The sequence below is a fragment of the Pteropus vampyrus genome, unplaced genomic scaffold (genome assembly GCF_000151845.1).
Source record: "Pteropus vampyrus isolate Shadow unplaced genomic scaffold, Pvam_2.0 Scaffold59, whole genome shotgun sequence".
In the NCBI taxonomy this organism is placed as follows: domain Eukaryota; kingdom Metazoa; phylum Chordata; class Mammalia; order Chiroptera; family Pteropodidae; genus Pteropus; species Pteropus vampyrus.
The window spans coordinates 6,029,103-6,048,327 of NW_011888840.1; the positions used below are offsets into that span (position 1 = coordinate 6,029,103).

The following is a 19,225-nucleotide window of genomic DNA, read 5'->3' on the forward strand; positions in this document are numbered from 1 at the left end:
TTCCTTCATCCATCTGACAGATATTTATCGAGCACCAGCCTTGTGCTGAGCATAATTCTAGGGGCCAGAGGCACAGGGTGAATAAGAGCTCACAGCCAGAGGGGATGCAGATATGAGGTCCATTCAGTAGACATGTACTGAGTGCCTAGAATGTGCTTGGGTCTTGACACCTAGAGACAAATAAGAATGAGAAAAATGGCAACTGATGCATGTGCTTAAGTTCTGAGGTTGCTTATCCATGGTATCTGAGACTCAGAAGCTTCACAGAAGAGATGGCATTTATTCGAAGAGAAGAGTAAGGGATTAGCAGGTAGCTAAGAGGAGGGCCATTGCAGGCAGATTGAACAGCACTCCCAGGAGTACAGGGGCTTGAAGGACAAGGTGTGGCGAGGGAGGCCCAGGTTTCTGTGACGTCGCCGTAATACAGCTTAGAGGCTTGAAGGAGCCTCGTGTGCCAGTTTCAGAAACCTGGAGGGCGATAGCCACTGAAAGATTGTGGCAGGAGAATGGCTGCATCGGTAGCTGCTCTGCAATGCACGGCTTACAATGTCAACACTTAGAGAATTGTTAAAGCCATCGGTACTAAGAATAACAGCGAACAGCAGCGAAAGGCTGCCTATAAACCAGGTGCTGCTTTAAACACTGTACACGTTTGATCTCATTTCAGTGTCACAGTAATCCTACGAAGTAGGTAGGATTATTGTCCCCAGGTTACAGATGAGGAAACAGAGGCACAGGGAAATCAAGCAGATGGTCGTCACAGGATAATTGAGAAGAGTCAGGAACTGAATCCAGGCAATCTGAATCCAGAACCGACCCTCTTTTATAGTTTGTTTATTACATTTTAAACTTAAAAAAAAACCAAAAGAACAGCGAAACACACGTGGAGAAGCGCACAAATCATAAATAGACAGTTCAGTACATTATCACAGGGGTTGTCAAACTGAGACTTGCAGGCGGATTCCAGCTTCCATCTGTTTTTGTAAACAAGGTTTTATTAGAATGCAGCAATGCCCATTGTTTAGGAATTGTCAATAGCTGCTTTTGTACTCAATGAGAGAGGAGACTAGTTGAGACAGGAGTATGGCCCCCAAAGCCTGAAATATTTCCCATAAGGCCCTTTACAGGAAAAGTTTGCTAATCCCAGTGTTACTGCACTGTGAGCACGGCCACCGCCCCGGGCAAGAACTAGAACGTAACCAGCACCCAGAAGTTCCTCACTTGCTCCCTCCCAAGCACTCCTTCTCCTCCTCGTGGAAACCCCCACTCTGAGTTCTGACATCGTGGATAGATTGTGTCAGTCAAATGCAGTCATACAGTATCCATATCAACTCTACCCTCTCGACTGCTGTGCTGTGCTAACGTGCTCAGCAGAAGGCCACCACAAAACGGGAGGCCAGCCTCATGTCCTCCATTGGTAAGCTCCCAGGAGAGGAGGCGTGCTGGCCCATGCCTTGATTCTTCTAGGAAATGGACATTTGGGGTTCACCATTTTTGAGTCCCAAGGAGAATTATGGTCCTCTATGACTAGCTGTATTGGTTTCCCATCACTTAGTAACAAACTACCACAAACTTAGTGTCTTCGTACAAATTTATTCTCTTACAGAGAGGTCAGGAGTCCGAAAGGGTCTTCGTGGGCTGAAGTCAGTGTCAGCAGGATTATGTTGCTCCGGAGGCTTCTTGTTCTCATGCTGCAGATTCTCCCAGGGTGGTACCTCGTACTTCAGTTTCCATCTCTACGCCGATGGCTTCCAAGTCTCTACCTGTGCTCTGCTCTCTCTTCTGAACTTCGGACCTGCATCTCCAGCTCCTTGGCTGCCCATCTGACACCTCCTCGTGACTGTCCCCACACACCACATGTAATGCATGGTTACCCCTCCCGCGTTCACCGAGCTTATGGATCGGGACCACTTTCTACCTCACCGGTAAAAGCTAATTTCCTAAAAGATCTTTTTCGATCTTTTATCTCTTATTTAACTTCTAAATGTAACTCATTTATCTCATTTTTGTCCATTCCATATCTCTAGTATTTTCTGAGTGTACCAACTTCTCCCCAACTCCATTGCTGTTGCTATAGGTCAGGTTTCTAATTTTTGCCTAGATTACTCTACCTGTATACAAGTCATGGTCTCGTCCCTTCCACATGGTTGCCGAAGTGGTCTTTCTAAAGCAAAATCTGAGTCTCTCTTTTCCCAATGGAGAGCTAACTCTTCAAAGACAAGCCTAGTGCCTTGTTCGCTGTTGTGCTCCTGACATCCAGCAAAGAGCCTGCAAGAGGAAGCTCTCGATAAATACGTGTAATTAAATGCAGCTGTCAACTCTCCAGCTGTTGCAGGCTCTTTTTTTCATACGCTTCTACCTCCTTACTCTTTCTCCAGTTCTAAAATCCTCCATCCGGACCTGGGCTCTCCTCCTCCTCTCTCTCACCTCTGAGATTTGAGCAGATCCATGCCTTAATCACAGCACCCGCTGCGTAGAAGATGTCTAATATGTTTGATGGATAAATATGTGGAGTCACGAGGCTGTCCGAGAACCGTTTCCAGAGTAGGCAAACATGCGCAGCCTATTCGTAGCTTCCGAACGACTTCCGTAAGGCAGGAAACGAACAGCCGATTGGGGCCAGAAGGGATTGGAAAGTGCATCTGGTCCATTCTTCTCACTCCAGGCAACATTTCTCAAGGTCCGGCAAGTCCTGTAAGATGCTCTAGAAATCCAGCGCATCTGGGCAGCGATTCACCTTCTATTGGAGACTGAAAATATGCAGTGTTAAAGATAAAACCACTCGGCAGTAAAAAGAGCTCCTCAACTTTTACTCTAGTTTTCACTTTTACTCTAGTCTTTCCCAGACCTGGGTGCCCTTTCTTCCCAGTAACATCTGCTTACATCCTGCAGATCCGGTGTCCTGATCGACACACTTTGGAAGATGTTAGCCCAAGCAAACCTTTTGGTGTGATTCAACTTCACGAGGTGAAGAAAATTTATTTCAATGAATATTCTATTTGCTGTACGAGCTGATAGTGTTAGAGGAACCTAAAAATGACATTTTTTTTTTTTAACCTGCCAGAGCAGAAGCAGGCTTTAATGTTCCCTTTGTCAAAGTGAGCCTTGCCTTTAGAGAGGAGGCAAAAACCAGAGGTAATTATATAGTGACGGGAACTGTTCTTTTTTTCTCCATTGAGTGCCATTGTCAATTTTCTCAAACAAAGGTGCTATTGAAATTGTGAATCATAAAATTGATTTTTCCAACTTCTGGGCCCCAGCTGGGCTCAGCAGGAAAGGGTCCCTGGTCCGGAGGAAGGCTTTTCTAGCCAGGGGTCCCTTATTGTGTCCTTCAAGGACTTCACGCAGCTCTTCTGCATGCCATTGGTTCATTTCACCAACGTACATAGAGCCTTCGTTCTGCTAGGTTTGACAATATCCAGAGTAACAAAACCCATTCATGGCCTCCCCGAGTGGATGAAGATTGAATGAATTCATATGCCATTCTTGCTCCCCATTTTGGGGGCACTCATTATAAACCAGGAACCATGTACCACGCTAGTGCCTTCATTGCCTCGATAAATCCTCACAGTTGCCTGGGAGATGGTTAACACAAACATATAATAATTCTGGAAACTGAGGCTAAGAGACTTTGTCATATGCTACAGTTCTTAGAGGACAGCGCAGAGTTTGAACCCAGGGCCTATCTGCCCCACGGCTCATGGCTCTCACAGTTGGACAGTGCGATGTCATTGGCAGAAAGTGTAAAGGTTAAACTTTTGCTCAGGGTCAGGGGTGGCCTGGTATGGAACAGCCACTGAGTCCTTCAGGCCCGTTTTTTAGAAGCTATCACTCAGCGGCAGCAGCGGCAGAGGAAGTTTTCCATTCTATCTCAAGCCTCATGCAAATTCCCTCATAGCGACATTGGCTTTGAAGAATTACATTTCCTGCTGCAGTGATTAGATAGACAGGTTCATTTAAGTCCTATCAGCCAGAACTTAGCTCTGTGTTTTGCCGGTAAATTTGTGAATAAGCTCTTCATGCCAACTTTCTCTCTCTTTGCAGGATAATAATTCAGGGATCTTTGGTTTCTATTTACTTCCATCTACATCATTTCCTTTGAGATGTGGCTGTTGTCCTGTTGGCAAGACAGGTGATGTTATCCCCATCTGTGAGTCGCAGAACTGAGGACCAGGGCAATCTAGAGCATGGTTGAAGGTCACACAGATTACCAGCCCGTAAACCTCCATCCTAGTACGTACTGAATGGTGTGAAGTGATGTACTTCTCAGTTTTCTCTTTTTCCCATGGCAGTGAGAGTATCTTGAGGGCAGAAGCTTTGTCTTTCACCTGTATTTTCCTAACACGCGGCCAAAAATCTGTAACATATCAATGTGTAATTTAAGAAACGGATCCTTGAATGGGATCTGGGATTCTAATTACTCCTGAATTTTTGCCTCCAGTCCTGAACACATCCTGGAACTCCAGACTTATGTACCTAAAAGTCAACTTGACCTCTCCATGTGGATGCTGTAGGTGTCACAAGGATAACATGGCCAAAGCAGATCTCTTGATTTTCCTTTATAAACCTGCATTCCTGGGTTTTGCCATCCCAATAAGTAGCTTCATATTTTTCATGCCAGAAAAATCGGAGTTCCCCTTGGTCCTTTTCCTTCTGTCACCTTCTAGGTCTAACTGGTCACCGAGTCCTCTTGACTTTGTGTTCAAGACACATCTGGAATTGTCCACTTCCCCCAACTCCTTCATCCTTACCTGGGTCCAAACTACTGTCTTCTCTAACTTGAACCACTGCAGGTCTCCCTTCTACTCTTGTTATCCCCACGATGTGTTACCCACAAAGCGCTCAGAGAGGTCCGTTCGAAAAGGCAAGCAAAGCAAAGTCACACTCCTGGTTAAAACCCTTTGCCAGCCTCCCTTGTCCCTAGAAAAAAGAATGAACCCCTCAGATTTCTTCCCTTATTTTGCGAAACCCTGTGATCTGCCTCTGCCACCCCCCGCCCCCGACTCTTTGCCTCTCTCCGCGCATCGTCCATATTCCAGCCGTGCCAACCTTCTTGATATTCCTTATGTTTTCCGAGTTCCCTTAGGCCAGAAGGTCTTTGCAGAGGTCGTCCCCTCAGCCTGGAGTGTCTTGTCCCCTCATCTATTTTCATGGCTGGCTTCTTCTTGACATTCAAATCCCAGCCTAAATGTGACCTCTGTAGAGGGGGCATCACTGACCACGCAGTTCTAATAGCCACATGTCTACTCTGTATCCAGTTATCTTATTTAAGCCCCTGCTTGGACAGACCTGTCCTCCACTGAAATTCGTCTTGTTTCTTTTGTCTGTTTCTCCCTCTGCCTTCCTGCCCCATGGACTGCAAGCTTCTGGAGAACGAAGATCCCCTGTCTTCTTCTTCATGGCCGTGTCTTTGGTGTGGTACCTGGGATGCAGCGTGAGCCCGTGAATATTTAGGCGGTGGGTCCCAAAGGTGTCACTTCACACTCAACAGTGACTGTTGGTGCTTCTAGTAGGGTAGATGGTCAAGGAGTAGAAGGTATTGTCTAAATTCTTGAACAGCCTGGGGTGAGATATATTATTATCCTGTTTTTTTTTTTTTTTTCAGAAGAGGCAACTGACACTTGGGGAGGTTACGTGACTTACTTAAGGTCAGGAGGATATCGTGACCAATTAGAACTGGAAGATGAGGGACAGAAAGTCATCAAGGATCATTCAGATTTCTGGTGCAAGAAACCATGGAGCTGCTTCTGGAGATGGGAAAATCCAAGGGAAAGCAGGTTTTGGGGGAAAATCAAGAGTTCTGCTTTGGCCATGTTATTCTTATGATGCCTAAAGACACCCACTTTATCCTAGCAAGAAGATCAGGGCTTGAGCTCCTGTTGTGAACTCCAGACATCATGCCGATTTTCCCAACAGTGTTTTGAAATTTTGTAGTCTCTTTCCTTCTCTGTAACTAGGGTACTCCATCTAAGTAACTTTCCATACAACTCAGGGCGGTGGTGGGCCATGCACTTCTGCAGTCTGGAGATAAGAAAGATAATATTCCAACTGGGAAGTGTAAGTGATACCCCTTAAAAGGAGGCCATGAAAGCATTAGCTTTGTACTCTGACAGTTGATAAATGGGGCCTTTGAAGGTTCCAGGGAAGAAGTGAATTTCATGGTCGGAGCGGGGAAGAGGGACTTGCACAGGAAAGGCAGCCTTCCTCTACGTCCGGGTCTCTGACAATAACATCACGCCTGAATGTGGACAGGGCTTTACAGTGTCCAAAGCATTTCACGTAGTTTACCATATGTGAATCCTCACAACAACCTGCAGGTTGGAATGTTTTATTCCTGATAAACAAAGGAGGGAACAGAGGATCAAAAGAATTAAGCAGTTGACCAAAGTTATAGAGCTACAGGTGAGATGGGCAGACCTTCAAAGCCAGTCTTCCAGGTAAAGGTCTAGCCCACACGCCGCTCCACTCACAGAAACACTGGGGCCACGCTTCTCAGTCCCTCACAGGCCACCGTCCTCTCCCTTCTACTTATCTTCATATCGCTCCCACCTCAGTTCTGGAGTTCAGCCTCTTGCCAAACTAGCTGCAGAGCTGGGTTTGTAACCCTGGGAAGCCTCTGTCGAAGAGTTGACTGTCAGTCAGCTTCAGGAAAGGTCATCGAGAAAGGACGTCAGTTGCGGTGGTTGGAGGGAGTGTGTGTTGGTTGGTCACACCACTTGCAGCTCTATTTTTCGTGTTCTAAATCGATGGTTCTCAAACTATAATTGGCAGAAGAATCAGGTGGAGAGCTTGTTAAAACTCAGATGACTGGGTCCCACCTACCAGAGATGCTGGTTAAGTCTTAGGGGTGGGGGCCTGAGAACTTGCATTCCCACATACTGCTGCTGCTGGTCTGAAGACCACTACGGAGCGCTGCTCTGAAGTCGGACCCTCCGCCCTCCTTGGCGAAGGTCAGGTGCGGTACATATTCTCAAATGGGATTGATAGAAGTGTCTGTTGGTACAGCCTCTCGGGGGAGCAATGGGCAGTTCCAACTAAAATCTAAAAAGTATGCTTTGACCAGCAGTTCCACTTCTGGGAACTTTATCTTAAAGAATTAATTAAGAATATGAGCAAAAATGAGGCGGCATATGCCTGGCAGTGTAGGTGCTCAATAAATTTTTGTAGAATGACTTGTTGAGAGAAAGGACACTTCTCGCTAAAGGGGGAAACTGGAAACAAAGTATACAAATGTCGAAAGGGATTGATGACTTTAACATACATCCTTTCGATCAGGCAACTTTAAAACATTAGGATGATGACAATATAACAATATGCGAGAACCATTAGTATAACTTCATTTTGTTAAATATTTTCAGAAACAATGGGCTTTCACTTAATGTATTATCAGTTCATTTTTGTTTGTGAGTAATGGTGTTTTCTATTTTTTGTTTCCAATAAACATGTTATTTGTGTCATGAAAAAACACTTGTCCAAAGTCGACACAATAGGGTAGCTCTTTAACTGAGAGCCTCGTTCTCTGATTCAGGAACTTTTTCTGGATCTGTCATCCTGGAGGAAGGGGGAGTTTTTAGGTGTGGAGGCAGGAACGATTGTTGCCTTTGAAAAGGCTGTTACAATCCCAGTTAATGGAAACCACATGTGTTTGAGCGGCAGCTGGGGGCCTGCCTCTAACTCTGGCTTGAGCCACTCTCCCCTGTGGAGCTGGTGTGCAAGGCAGCTTTGGGAGGAGGTAAGCACCTTGCCAGTGGCTTCGTTTGGAAGTCAGCTTGGACAAATTGTGTTTGTCTCCTTTGAAAGTCTTAAATTAGTTGGTCATTATTAACGAGCAATGATTGATCAGCATTTCAAGAGAGATTATCGATTGCTGTTTGATGATTTTAAAAATAAGCAAGAACGCTGGTATCTGCTTTTTCCATGAAAAGAAAAGTTACTACCGATAATCTCTACAATAGACGTGATGTTGTAAGCGTGAATATTTATCTGGACTGTTAAAATGAGCAGTGTTGCCTCTGGTTGGTTGAATTGTGGGTTAATATCTCTTTTTAGATCGCAGGTATTTTCATGGAGTAGGTATTGATTTTCTAATCACTAAAAATATAATAAAAGGTGCACTTGTTAAGAAAGAAAACGCTTACTGTGGGAAAGCTGCGATTGGGTAGGTGGAAAATTGAGAACCTTAGGACATGCAGAACCCAGCAGTAAACTGTGTGGTTATTGTTAGATGGTTTCAGGGATTTGCCATGGTTTTTAAAACCGTGCTTCGTTTGGATTTCGAAGTCAGATATTCGAGTTAGTGTTATGTTTATCAGCTGTGTGACTTAGGGAACGAATCCTCAATCTTATTTGAACTGCAGTAACCTTATTTGCAAAAAGAGAATCCAGAAGTTCACATTAAAAAGGTCTCTGGTCAGTAAATATTTGTTTATAGTGATGGTACTGATAACAATACAAAATCACAGCAGACCTCTCCTGTCACAGATCTAATCCTGCTTGCTATCTAAGAAATGAAGATGTATTTTTACATATTCTTTTCATTACGAGTAATAAATAACAATTAATTGGAAAATAGTTTAAAAGAAAAAACCTTTTAATTTCATCATTACAGTACAATTACTAACAGATACCTATCATAATGAATGTCATTTTATAATGAAGGTTAGAAAATTTTGAAAACTTCTAGTTTCAGGTTGAGGGTTGGAGGAGAGGCTTTTTTAATTTCCCTTCGGCTCTGAATCACTTGTTTCCAAGGACCTAGAAAATTTAATTTGGAGATCTTCTATTTTTAAAAAGTATTTTTTTTTAGTTTTAATCTGAAAGAATAACAAAATATTATTCAAAATATTAAACCTTAATATCGATTTTTATTAGAAGTCATTGAAGATACAATCACTTTATACCTTCGTTCACTCATTCATTCGACAAAATACAAAGTCCTGAGGATACAGTGGTGAACAGCAAAAACAAACATTACATTTTCTGCCCTTGTTGGCATTATGATCTGATTCAGGAGACAGACTTTAAACGAGCAATCACATACATAAACACCGAGTTCCGAAAGGTAATAGGGATTCATAAGGAAACAGAGAGTTCTAAGATAGGGCATAGCTGGAGCCTAATTTAATTGGGTAATGGGGAAAATCTTCTGAGTGATAGTCATGATGGAGGGTGGGAAGACATTAGTCAGCCTAAGGGATGGGATGGTTAGGGGCTAGATCAGAGGAACAAGAGTACCAGAATGAAGATCCTCAAGTGAGAAGTAACGGTGTTTTGGGGGGTATGAAGAAGGGGGTGTCGTTGGAGCAGGACATGAGACTGGGGAAGCCGGCTGGGGCCACGGCACAGGGACAAGGCTTTGCTGGTTCTGATCAACCGTTTGGATCTTATGGGAAGTGCAAAAGGGGCCACTGAAGGATTTTGACTGGGCAAGTGGCTTGATCCTGTTTATTTGCTCAGAGACCCTCTGCTGCTGTGTGGGGACCGGATGAAAGGAAGGGGGAGGGCATGTGTAGAAGCGGGAAGGACAGTGGGAAGGCCCCCAGAATGGTCCAGAAAAAAGGCGAGCATGTCTTGACTTAAACAGGTCACTAAAGAGTTGAAAAGTGGGTGATTGAGTATTTTGGAAGTCAACTTGGCGGTCATTGGTGAAAAACTAAACATGAAGGTTAGAGAGATGGAGGGTGAGGGGCGTCTCAGGTTTCTAGCCTGAAAATCTTGGTGGATGGCAATCTGTCACTGAGACGGGGGGACGGAGGGGGAGAGTTTGGGCTTGGATGACGCTTTCAGTTTGAAACAGGTTGATTTTGAGATAGATATGAGACATGCAACTGTAGATTTTAAGTAGTCGGTTGAATATGCAAATTTGGTAATAGCATATGTGTCATTTCTTTTAATGATTCTATGAACCGACAAAGTTCTCTACTGTTTTAGTAGTTTGTGATTATTTTATATCTAATAGCATCAATGGGACAATATAAGACACAATTTCTATATATTGTCTTATTTAGCCCTGATATGTGGTGAAATGTTCTCTAATTTCAATGGAGAAAATTGAGAGAGAAGGAATTAAATATCTGAAATAATGCGTAGATTTTGGAACTGCATAAAATCTACTGATAATTAGTGGAACAATTATTCAAATCAAGGTCCTGTTCTTGTCTGGATCCAAATCCTCTTTTGCTGTTTTGCTATGACCTTTCCCCTCTTCTCCCTCCATCCCTCCCTCCCTCCCTCCTTCCTCCTTCCTTTCCTTTCTTCTAGCTCCTTCTTATCTCTCCTATCTATCTATCCATCTATCCATCTACCCCACCACCTATCCATCCATCTGTCCATCTATTTGTCTATCTTCCCAGAAGTAAATATATCCCCAGGACTGAAAGGCACTTAAAAGATCACTGAGGTCCAGTAGAGAGAAACCTCTAGCCCAGAGGCACTCGGTGCTGGTTAAAATTCTCCTTCTGCTCACTGTGTCTACACCCAGTTTCCTTAATCAATACTCTTCATCACCGCATCTCCTCGGGGAAAGGCTCTGCCACAAGCTGCCAGGCCCCACTAGGAAGAGTTTGCCTCTCTCTCCAGCGTTTCTGCCATGGTGTTTAAATGTGTGGGCCGCCCCCCGCCCCCTTTGAAGTCCAGCAGAGTGAGAGCATCAGCAGGAGGCCCCCTCGAGGGACCTGAAGTCGGTCTGCTAACTGCAGCCTGTCTCTCTGCTGCTGGGGCGACACAGAGAAGGAGCCTATAACTGGGGACAAGATAATGATCAAAGGAAAACCGAGAATCCGGGTTTCAGAAAATCTTGTGTGATTGATTGATTTAGAGGTGAAGGAGGAAGCTGCTGACCTGCAGCTTCGATTCCTGCTAGGAGTTAACTCTCGGGGGCTCACGGCCTGGGAGCCTAGAGGCACAGTGCCGGCAGGCTGCTCTCTGTGAACCAGCCCGTCCCCGCTTTCTGCCTTGAGTTCACCCCAAACCTTAATGATAGCGGATGAAGGGGGAAAAAAAGCAAAGGGAAAGAAGATACATCCATTGTTCATTTTTATGCTGAATCCATTTAAGTCACGAGTCGAATTGCTACCAGTCAGCTGCGTGGTGTTTCTGTCGGCTGATGACGAGGGTGCGTGTTTATCGTGTGTTTATTGTGTGTTTATAGCGTGTTTATCGCATGCGTGCCAAGTGCCGGGGCGGCACTGGGACCCTAGGGAATCAGTGCAGCAGACAAGTTTGTCTGTGCGGTGGCTCTGGCTCCACGCTCAGCCCTCTTACCCCGCCTCCGCCATGCTTCGTTTCTTCCTCTGGATAACGGGACGAAAACGCGGTCCTCTCGCACCTAGAGTGTCCAACTCACACGAACGGAAAGCAGAGTGCGGTCTGCGGTCGCCGGGAGCCGGGGACGTACTGCTTCCGTTTCGCTGGATGAAGAGAGGCCTGGGCTCGGTGGCGGGGACGGCCGCACTGCACTGTGACTGTGCGTGGTGCACCGAGCTGCTCACTGGTTGAGACGTTAAGCTTTATGCGATGTGAATTTTACCACAATAAAAATCACACATACACGCGCACGCGGGCACACGCCTCCGTCCTCTCCGGGTAGCCCGGGCAGCATAGATAAGTAATGATTCTAAAGTGGAGAGCACGCAGTGGGTGCCCCTCCCTACACCTCGGTTTCTCGGGAAAGGAGCTGCCAAGACAAAGTTAAATGGGCAAGCACTGTGCCTGGGATGAAAGAAGAGAGAGCAGGGTGGATGGAGAGAGGCTCAGGTGTGGGCCCGACCCGGGAAGCAGAGGGAAGGAGAAAAGGTCGGAGGGGCCCAGAGCACACTCAGCTCGGATGAGTCTCCAGCCAGCAAAGTCTGTGGGCCAGAGGGTCCTGCACCGGGCGCCAGCGGCCTGGCTCTGGTCTTGCTGCTGTGCTCAGTCATTAGCCGCGGCAGCCAGGGGAGCGGCTGTGGTGTGAGCACTTGGGGGTCCTCGTGGCGCTGCTCTCAGCAGGTTCCTTGCGGAGGTGGCATCTGAGCGCCTTCCACCATGGCTGCTGCTCATCCATGCTGTGGGCTGAAGACCTTTGTCACTCAGTGGACTAACCTGCGAAGACTACCTTGACCACATGCCACAGACTCGGTGGCTTCAGCGGCAGGAAGTAATGTTCTCACACTTTCGGAGGTTGAAATTTCACGATCAAGGTGTTGATGGGTTTGGTTTCTCCTGAGGCTTCTCTCCTCAGCTTGCAGTCAGCCACCTTCTTTCTGTGCCTTCACATGGGCTCTTTCTGTTGCGTGCATCCTGGTGTCCCTGTTTTTATAAGGACACCAGGCCGATTCGATTAGGGCCCGCTCTTATGACCTCATTTACTTTTAATTACCCCCCGAAGGGTCCTATCTCCAAGGACAGTCACATTGGAAGTTAAAGCTCCAACATATAAATTGGGAGTAGGGCACAGTTCGAGCCACAAAGCACACTGACTTCATTCAGCAAATGTGTCTGCTCCCCACCACACCCGCTCTGTCTCCTCCTCTTGTCCCTCAGTGCTTTCCAGAGGAGGCGGCATCCAAGGATTGTTAAAAAAAAAATGGGTAGAATTTATCAAGTGAGGAAGATGGGGGGAAAGCGTATGCAAATACAAAGGGTCTGGAGAGGTTACAGTGACCACTGCTTATCCCGCGGGCCTGGGGCTCGAGGGAGGAAATGCTCAGGACCAGGAATGAAAAGGGAGGCCTGGTGCTGGCGGCGGTGCCGGCGCTGACAGTGCAGATCGCAGAAATGCTGATGCCTTGCTTGGGGTTTGGGTTTATCCCGAAGGCTTGTGACAGCATCTCTTCTCCCTCGTTTCTTCCTTCTGGTGGTTAAATATATTAATAAACGAACTCCCCGACATTTCAGGCTGCCTGGACTCCATCGAAGAGTCACAGTGTTTCTTCACATGTCTTCACAAAACCACAGATGCCGATGACTTGCACGTGGGAAAAGCGCCTCCTCCACCCTCCCATACCTTTCTGCCCCCACCTGCCCACTCTGAAGCAGAAGCTGCACTCACAGGGCTGTACCTGTCCCCATGCCGTAAACAATGGCATGCCACCGTCCCCCGGTTATTAGTGTCGCTGCTGAGCACGCCAAGCAAATGCCGTCCTCTTAGGAGCTGCGTGTGAAACGGCTCAGAAATGTCCCATTAAGACCCGAAAGATGCGATTGAAATATCCTGTGGCTGTAGCGATATCGCCGACATGGTGATCGCATACGTCGAGCGAGAGCAGTGCAACAGGTGCCCTGTGCTTGGGGGTCCCAGGTTGCGGGCTGTCGATGGAGGCGAGGTGAGGACCTGGCCAAGTGCGCGTGCGCTGCTGGACTGTGCCTGTGTGTAGTGGGTGTGCGGCACGTATTCTAGGGGTCGTTCATTTTAGAGGTGGCAGGGGCTAAGCGAGCAGTGAGTCCTGGGAGATTGTCGCTGCTGATGAGGAAGAGGAGGCTCAGAGAGGTTCGACATAAGGTAGTCACACAGCTAGTTAGTGGCAGAGTCAGGACTAGAATTCAAGACACCTAAACGCAAGTCCAAGTCCCACTCATTTGTTCACGAAGCGTGTTTCGAATGCGTACCAAATCCAGGCTCTGTGCAGGGTAACTGACATACACAAGGAATAAGAAAAAGGAATCTTTCTCCAGGAGTTTATAGTCTTAGTACATCCTTGAAGCATCATGGTATTTAATGAAAAACACCAAAGCCCGGCTCTAGCCCCAGAGTTTCTGACTGAGTGAGTCTTCACAGAGGCCCTGGGATCAGTGTTCTCGAAAACTCCCAGGATGTGACACCGCAGCTCTACACCTGGGCTGTCCAGCCTGTGGCCGCTGAGCACTTCTGCTGTGGCTCGTCCATAACCCCATGTGCTGCGAGACTTGGTGTGAGCACGGGAATCGAAAAGGACTTCAGTAATAACTTCTTATATTGATTCTATGTTGAAATGATAATACTTTGGATATATTGAGATAAATAAAGTCTACCATTGCAATTAGTTTCACGGGCTGCTCTTTACATTTTTTTTTTTTTTTTAATGTGGCTACTGGAAAATTAAACACACATCTGACTCATTATAATTCTGTTGGACAACACTGGCCTAGAGGATGATGAAGAGACATTTTTCTTGATGACTATACAGCTTATTCTTTGCTTCATGGACACAAGCACACAGAGTAGTGTAATGAGGGTGGCCCCTGGCCCTACCCTGGGCACCCAGGCAGAGGTGGAACAAACCTTTGACTTCGAGTCATACTGCCTGGGGCCAATCCCAGCTTCAGCAATTGCTTGTTAGGTGGCCTTAGGTGAGTTAACTCTCTGTGCCTCCATTTCTCCATCTGTGAAATGGGGAGAAAAAGGCTCTTTAAGGTTTCATTGGAATAACCTTGGCTATTATTAATATTATTATTATTCCCCTCTCTGGATCTTTTCTGTTGAGATTTGGTTCTCAAAGCTGGTTCTGCGACCATCTGAACCCAAACCTATCTTAATGACTTACAGACTGTATAATTGCTCCCAACCAATGCGATCCACAAATCCAGAAAATCCATCAATTTCATTTCATTTCATTATTTCATTTCATTTCATTTCATTTCATTTCATTTCATTTCATTTCACAGTCCTTTATCATAACTCATAAAATGTAGCCCCTTCGCCTTCTGACTGCCTTTTCGGTTAACTTCCAAGAAAAGGAGAATTAAGATGAAAGTTGCTAGATAACAGGAAGTAGATGAGTTGATACCCCTGGTGAAGCAGAAATGCCATCTCTAAATGGTACACTTGAAACTTATCTGATTTTGTTAATCAATGTCACCCCAATAATTTTTCATAAAACAAGAAATTCCATCTCTGTTTCCCTTCTTCCCAATCCTGCACCATCTTCTAACGACACTCTGGACTGGGGAGACTACCAGTGAGTGGAAGCCAGGCCAACACATGCAGACATATTTCTTTCTGAAATAAGTTTCATCGAGACTCAAGAGCTCATCTTTAGTGACAAGGATATCACCTGGCTGAAGGCTGAGCACCGGGCTTGAATAGATCGACTGTGGCCCCACCTGTGGTGGCATCTCTTCCATCTTCAGGCTGATGGGCTCCAAGTAGAAATGATCAGCCCTTGCAGAAGCTGCACTGCCTGCTCTGTTCCACACGAAGAGAAGTCTTGACAAAAGACATGTCCTCCCAATATTGCCAGTTCCCTTAGAAAGATCGAAGAATTACAGACATTTTGGAGAGAGTCATAAGAATCTGAAGGAGCTATTATCTCTTCAAAATCTTTCTTCAAAAGTTCTGGTCTGGGCCTCATCCTGGGATGGAGAGGAAGGACAGCCGTATTCGTGGGGAATGAGCTCAGAGAGAAGAATTCTCAGGCGGTTTCAGTAGAAGGGAGTACATGCTGTACAACAGCTGTGTTCAGACGTATCCAGAGCTTGCTAGTGCCTGACCGGAAACTCAGTGATCCACCTGTGAGGACCACTGGAACCATTAGGAAAAGTTCCGTGGCCACGCGATCGACCGTGCAACAACTAGAAGAGTCTGGAAGAGACTCACTGGAGACTTGAGCCTGGCAGTAGACATGTGAATGTGGGTGAATCACTTGCCCCTCTGGTGGTCCCTTTCCTCATCTGTAAAACGGAAGCAGGCTCCTCCCTTATGAAGGTTATGTGAGAATAGGGGCATCACGTATGCAATTAGCAGCTGAAACGGGCACCTAAGATCGAGAGCGCTGGTAATTCTGAGCAGGCAAGGGTCAGTGTGATGGTTGTCACCACAACTCTGGAGGAGGAGCCGGGCCAGACACAATGGATTTACCGGATTTTTGCTTATCTTTAAAAGTTTATCTTAACATGACAACAACAGTACATGCTCATTGTTTAAAAAAAAAAAAAAAAATGGGGGAGGAAGCACAAACAATAAATGAAATTAATTTCTAATCTTACTGCTCAGAACTAATGCCTGCTAACATTTTGGCGAAATCTCTACTGTATATAACTTAGTTTGGTGAAATAGAAGAGAGAAAAATTCCAGTAATTTCATATTTGAACACAGAGGCTTGGGTTTGAGTAATGAGGACATCTGGGTTATAGGTGGAGAAATGGAGGCAAAGTGTGGAGACAAGCTCTCTCGCCTTCTGATTTTTATCAGTTCCTTCAGCACATGGACGTGATTCACCACGGGAAGGTAGACTCTCCCTAACCAAGGCGATAGAAGGCTCGAGGGCCCTTCCCGCCCTCGCAGAATTACGGAGGCAGAGCGAGTGGTCATCTCCTGCGAAATGCGTTGCGCGTCTGTGCCAGGTTCCTGTGTGGGCTGCCTGTTGGGTTATTAATGATCGGAAGATGGTGGAACCTTCAGGCCTTGGACCCTGCTGTACTTGTAAACATTTTCTAGAATGCATTTTTTGACTCCTGGCTTCCTGGAACCAGGGCGTCCTCTACCCCACGCATCTTTTATAGTGGGCTTTGTCATATGTGACATGGGGCTGAGAAATCAGTGGATTTAGATACTTTTCAGATTCCAAAGGTGAGGTGATGGAGCAGAAGAGAAAGGTGTGTGTGAGAGAGAGAGGGAGAGGGAGAGAGGAGAGTATGTAGGGTAGAGAAGAGAAAAGGGAGAGAAAGAAACACAGAAAGGGAAGCAGAGGCAGGTGGGGCATAAAGAATGGATAGGGAAATAGAGAAAGGAAGGAGGAGGGAGACAGAAAAGGATGCTTGAGTGACAGAGACTGAGTGCAGGGGAGAAGAGGCAGTTGTTACTACTTAATGATTAATACAGGATTTAACTGAAATATTCATGAAAGGAAATTGGAGCTATAGACAAACCCAAACACCACTTCCCTGATCCCCACCTCCCCCTCCCTCCTCAAAACTGGATTCTTTGGTGATTCATGCCCTCTATTGTCATTACATGGAAACAATGGATGGATATAACCACATAACTGAGGGGAAACTTGTTTCTTTGATGGTATTTGGCTCCATGAAAAATGTCTGCCGATCTGCTTGGATGGTTCCTGGGCTTTTGTGAGAATGTGGCACTTTAGAGAAGGCTCTCGGCCCTATGGAGGTGACCCAGACAGCTTCTTGCTTCCTCTGAACTCGATGCGTGGTCAGTCCTCAAGTGTTTCCTGAACCAGGGTGTTCGTCTCCTGCAGGAAACATCTGGAAACATCCTCCAGGGTGCCCTGCATACATCCCCGCAGAGCCAGTGCTGGCAAGAAACAGAAGCCTGGTGCAAACAGGAAAGTTGCATCATCTCTCCAAGTCTCCACTTTCTCATCTCTGCCTGTGCACAAATCGTTATCTCGCTGATGGCGTTACCCATGGAGAACTGTCAGAAGTGATGTGATGGGCTCCCAGGGCTTGACATAAAACAGAGGACGTGATGCTTTCCCCTTCCCTTCTCCCACCGCCCTCTCCTGCTGGTGTCTCATCAGCAGGGGCTGAAACTCCCACCACTGTCCCTTGGGCAGTGATGCCAAGGCTGGTGATTGGGAATTGGGGTCCTTTACTGCCACCCCCTCATAGCCGGTGATGTATGGGAAGTTGTGGGGCGGTGGGGGGGGGCGGTGCTGCCTTTCACACATCCCTGCCACGCCTGCCTTAAGTTCTGTTTGTCTTCATGCTCAAGTGATGTATGGGCGAAATTGCTGCTTTTGCCTCGTTTTTAAAACACCTTATTTCCTCAGCTCCAGAAGAGCCAGGAGGTCAATACTTTTACTATAAAAATAGCTTGAGCTGTCAATTTTCCATTATAATGATGTCTAAAATGGTTTTACCTTCTGACTTTCCTTACTTAGTCTTTGGATCTGTTTCCATATTTAAAATGGAGATGATGATATGTATTTCCACGGGGCCATTTGAGGATCAAGGTAGGGCTTTCTAAGCTGCCAAACCTCTTCAGATGTGAAATATTGTGACAGAGCGTGTGCCGTCTTGCCTTACTCTGAGCTCTGGAAAGATAGGCGACTGTATTGTTACTTCTCTCTAGCCCTTAATACTCTCTCTCTATGCCATTCATTTTCCTTATTTATCTTGAGTATTATACGTTCTCCATGTGTTCACTGCTGCATCCCCAGTGCCCATGCAAAATACAGGCACACAGTAGAGGCTCAACTAACATTTTCTGAACAAATGACTGACCTGAGGTCTTCAGGGGTTAATCTTTACTGCCTCATTATTTTATTATTTTTTTAAACATTAAAGCCTGTGGCTGCCGGCATCTCTACTGTATCCCCTCAATCCACAACTCCTGGCCCCCCATCCTGGGCTCTGGGGTAGAGTTCACGGATGGTTCAGCAGTTTAGAGGATAGTTTGGGCCAATGAACCCTGGATCATAAGACTTGCAAGAGGCAAATACATTGAGATTGGACCACCACGGGCTGATCCACCCCAGACGCAACACCTGTGCTGTTCTCAAGACTAGGAGAGTTGCTAGCTAGCTTCAGAGATAGGATAAGGTGATTCCCAAACAGCACAGTGATCTAAAAATGGCATCTGTATCTATAAAGAGGTGCATGTGTGACAAGCCAAGGGTGGCTGGACATAGTTTGACCTTTCTAGGCACAACGTCAGATGATTCAACCACTGTTGGTCCCATCTTACAAACAGGAGCTGTATACATTTCCCATGACACCTCATTTATTCTCCCTAGCGAGGACATGCATTTCGTTTCAAAGACCAGGACAGCCCTGACTCTCTGTGGGTGTTCCGTAGAATTGATGGATGAATAGGTTATATTCAGGAAATTTCCTATCCCTTCTCCCTGTATTGTTGCTTCTCTCTAGCTCTTCATATTCTCGAATATGCCATCCATTTTCCTTATTTATCTTGAGTATTATACGTTTCCCCCAAGTATGTCAGCTACACGAAAGCAGAGATGTTTATCGTTTTGTTTTGCTTTTATTTTTTTCCTCTGTTATATGCCCAGCCTTAGAACAGTGCCTGGCGTATATTAAGCATGCACTAATTATTGTTTGTTCATTTAGTTAAAGAACTAATTTTCTACTTAAGTGGTGCTTACTCTTTTATGTAAAACAAAGCCAAATAAAAACATTTAAATGCATCTTTTTTTTCCCCCCCTACTGGAAATGCCTTAGAATATATTACCCAATCTTCTGACTTTCTAAATGGCTTAAATTTTAAATAGTTATTTCACTTAGTAATAAGTGCTTTATTAAATTTACTCATTCGATCCTTGTAATAAGTTTTTTCTATAGATGAGGAAGA

General features: G+C 45.8%; 1 protein-coding gene across 28 annotated transcripts in view; it reads left to right on the forward strand.

Moving 5' to 3' along the window:
* LOC105292562 overlaps positions 1–19,225 on the forward strand; it is a 713,386-nt gene that overhangs the window by 438,703 nt on the left and 255,458 nt on the right. The gene's annotated exons all lie outside the window — the stretch shown is intronic.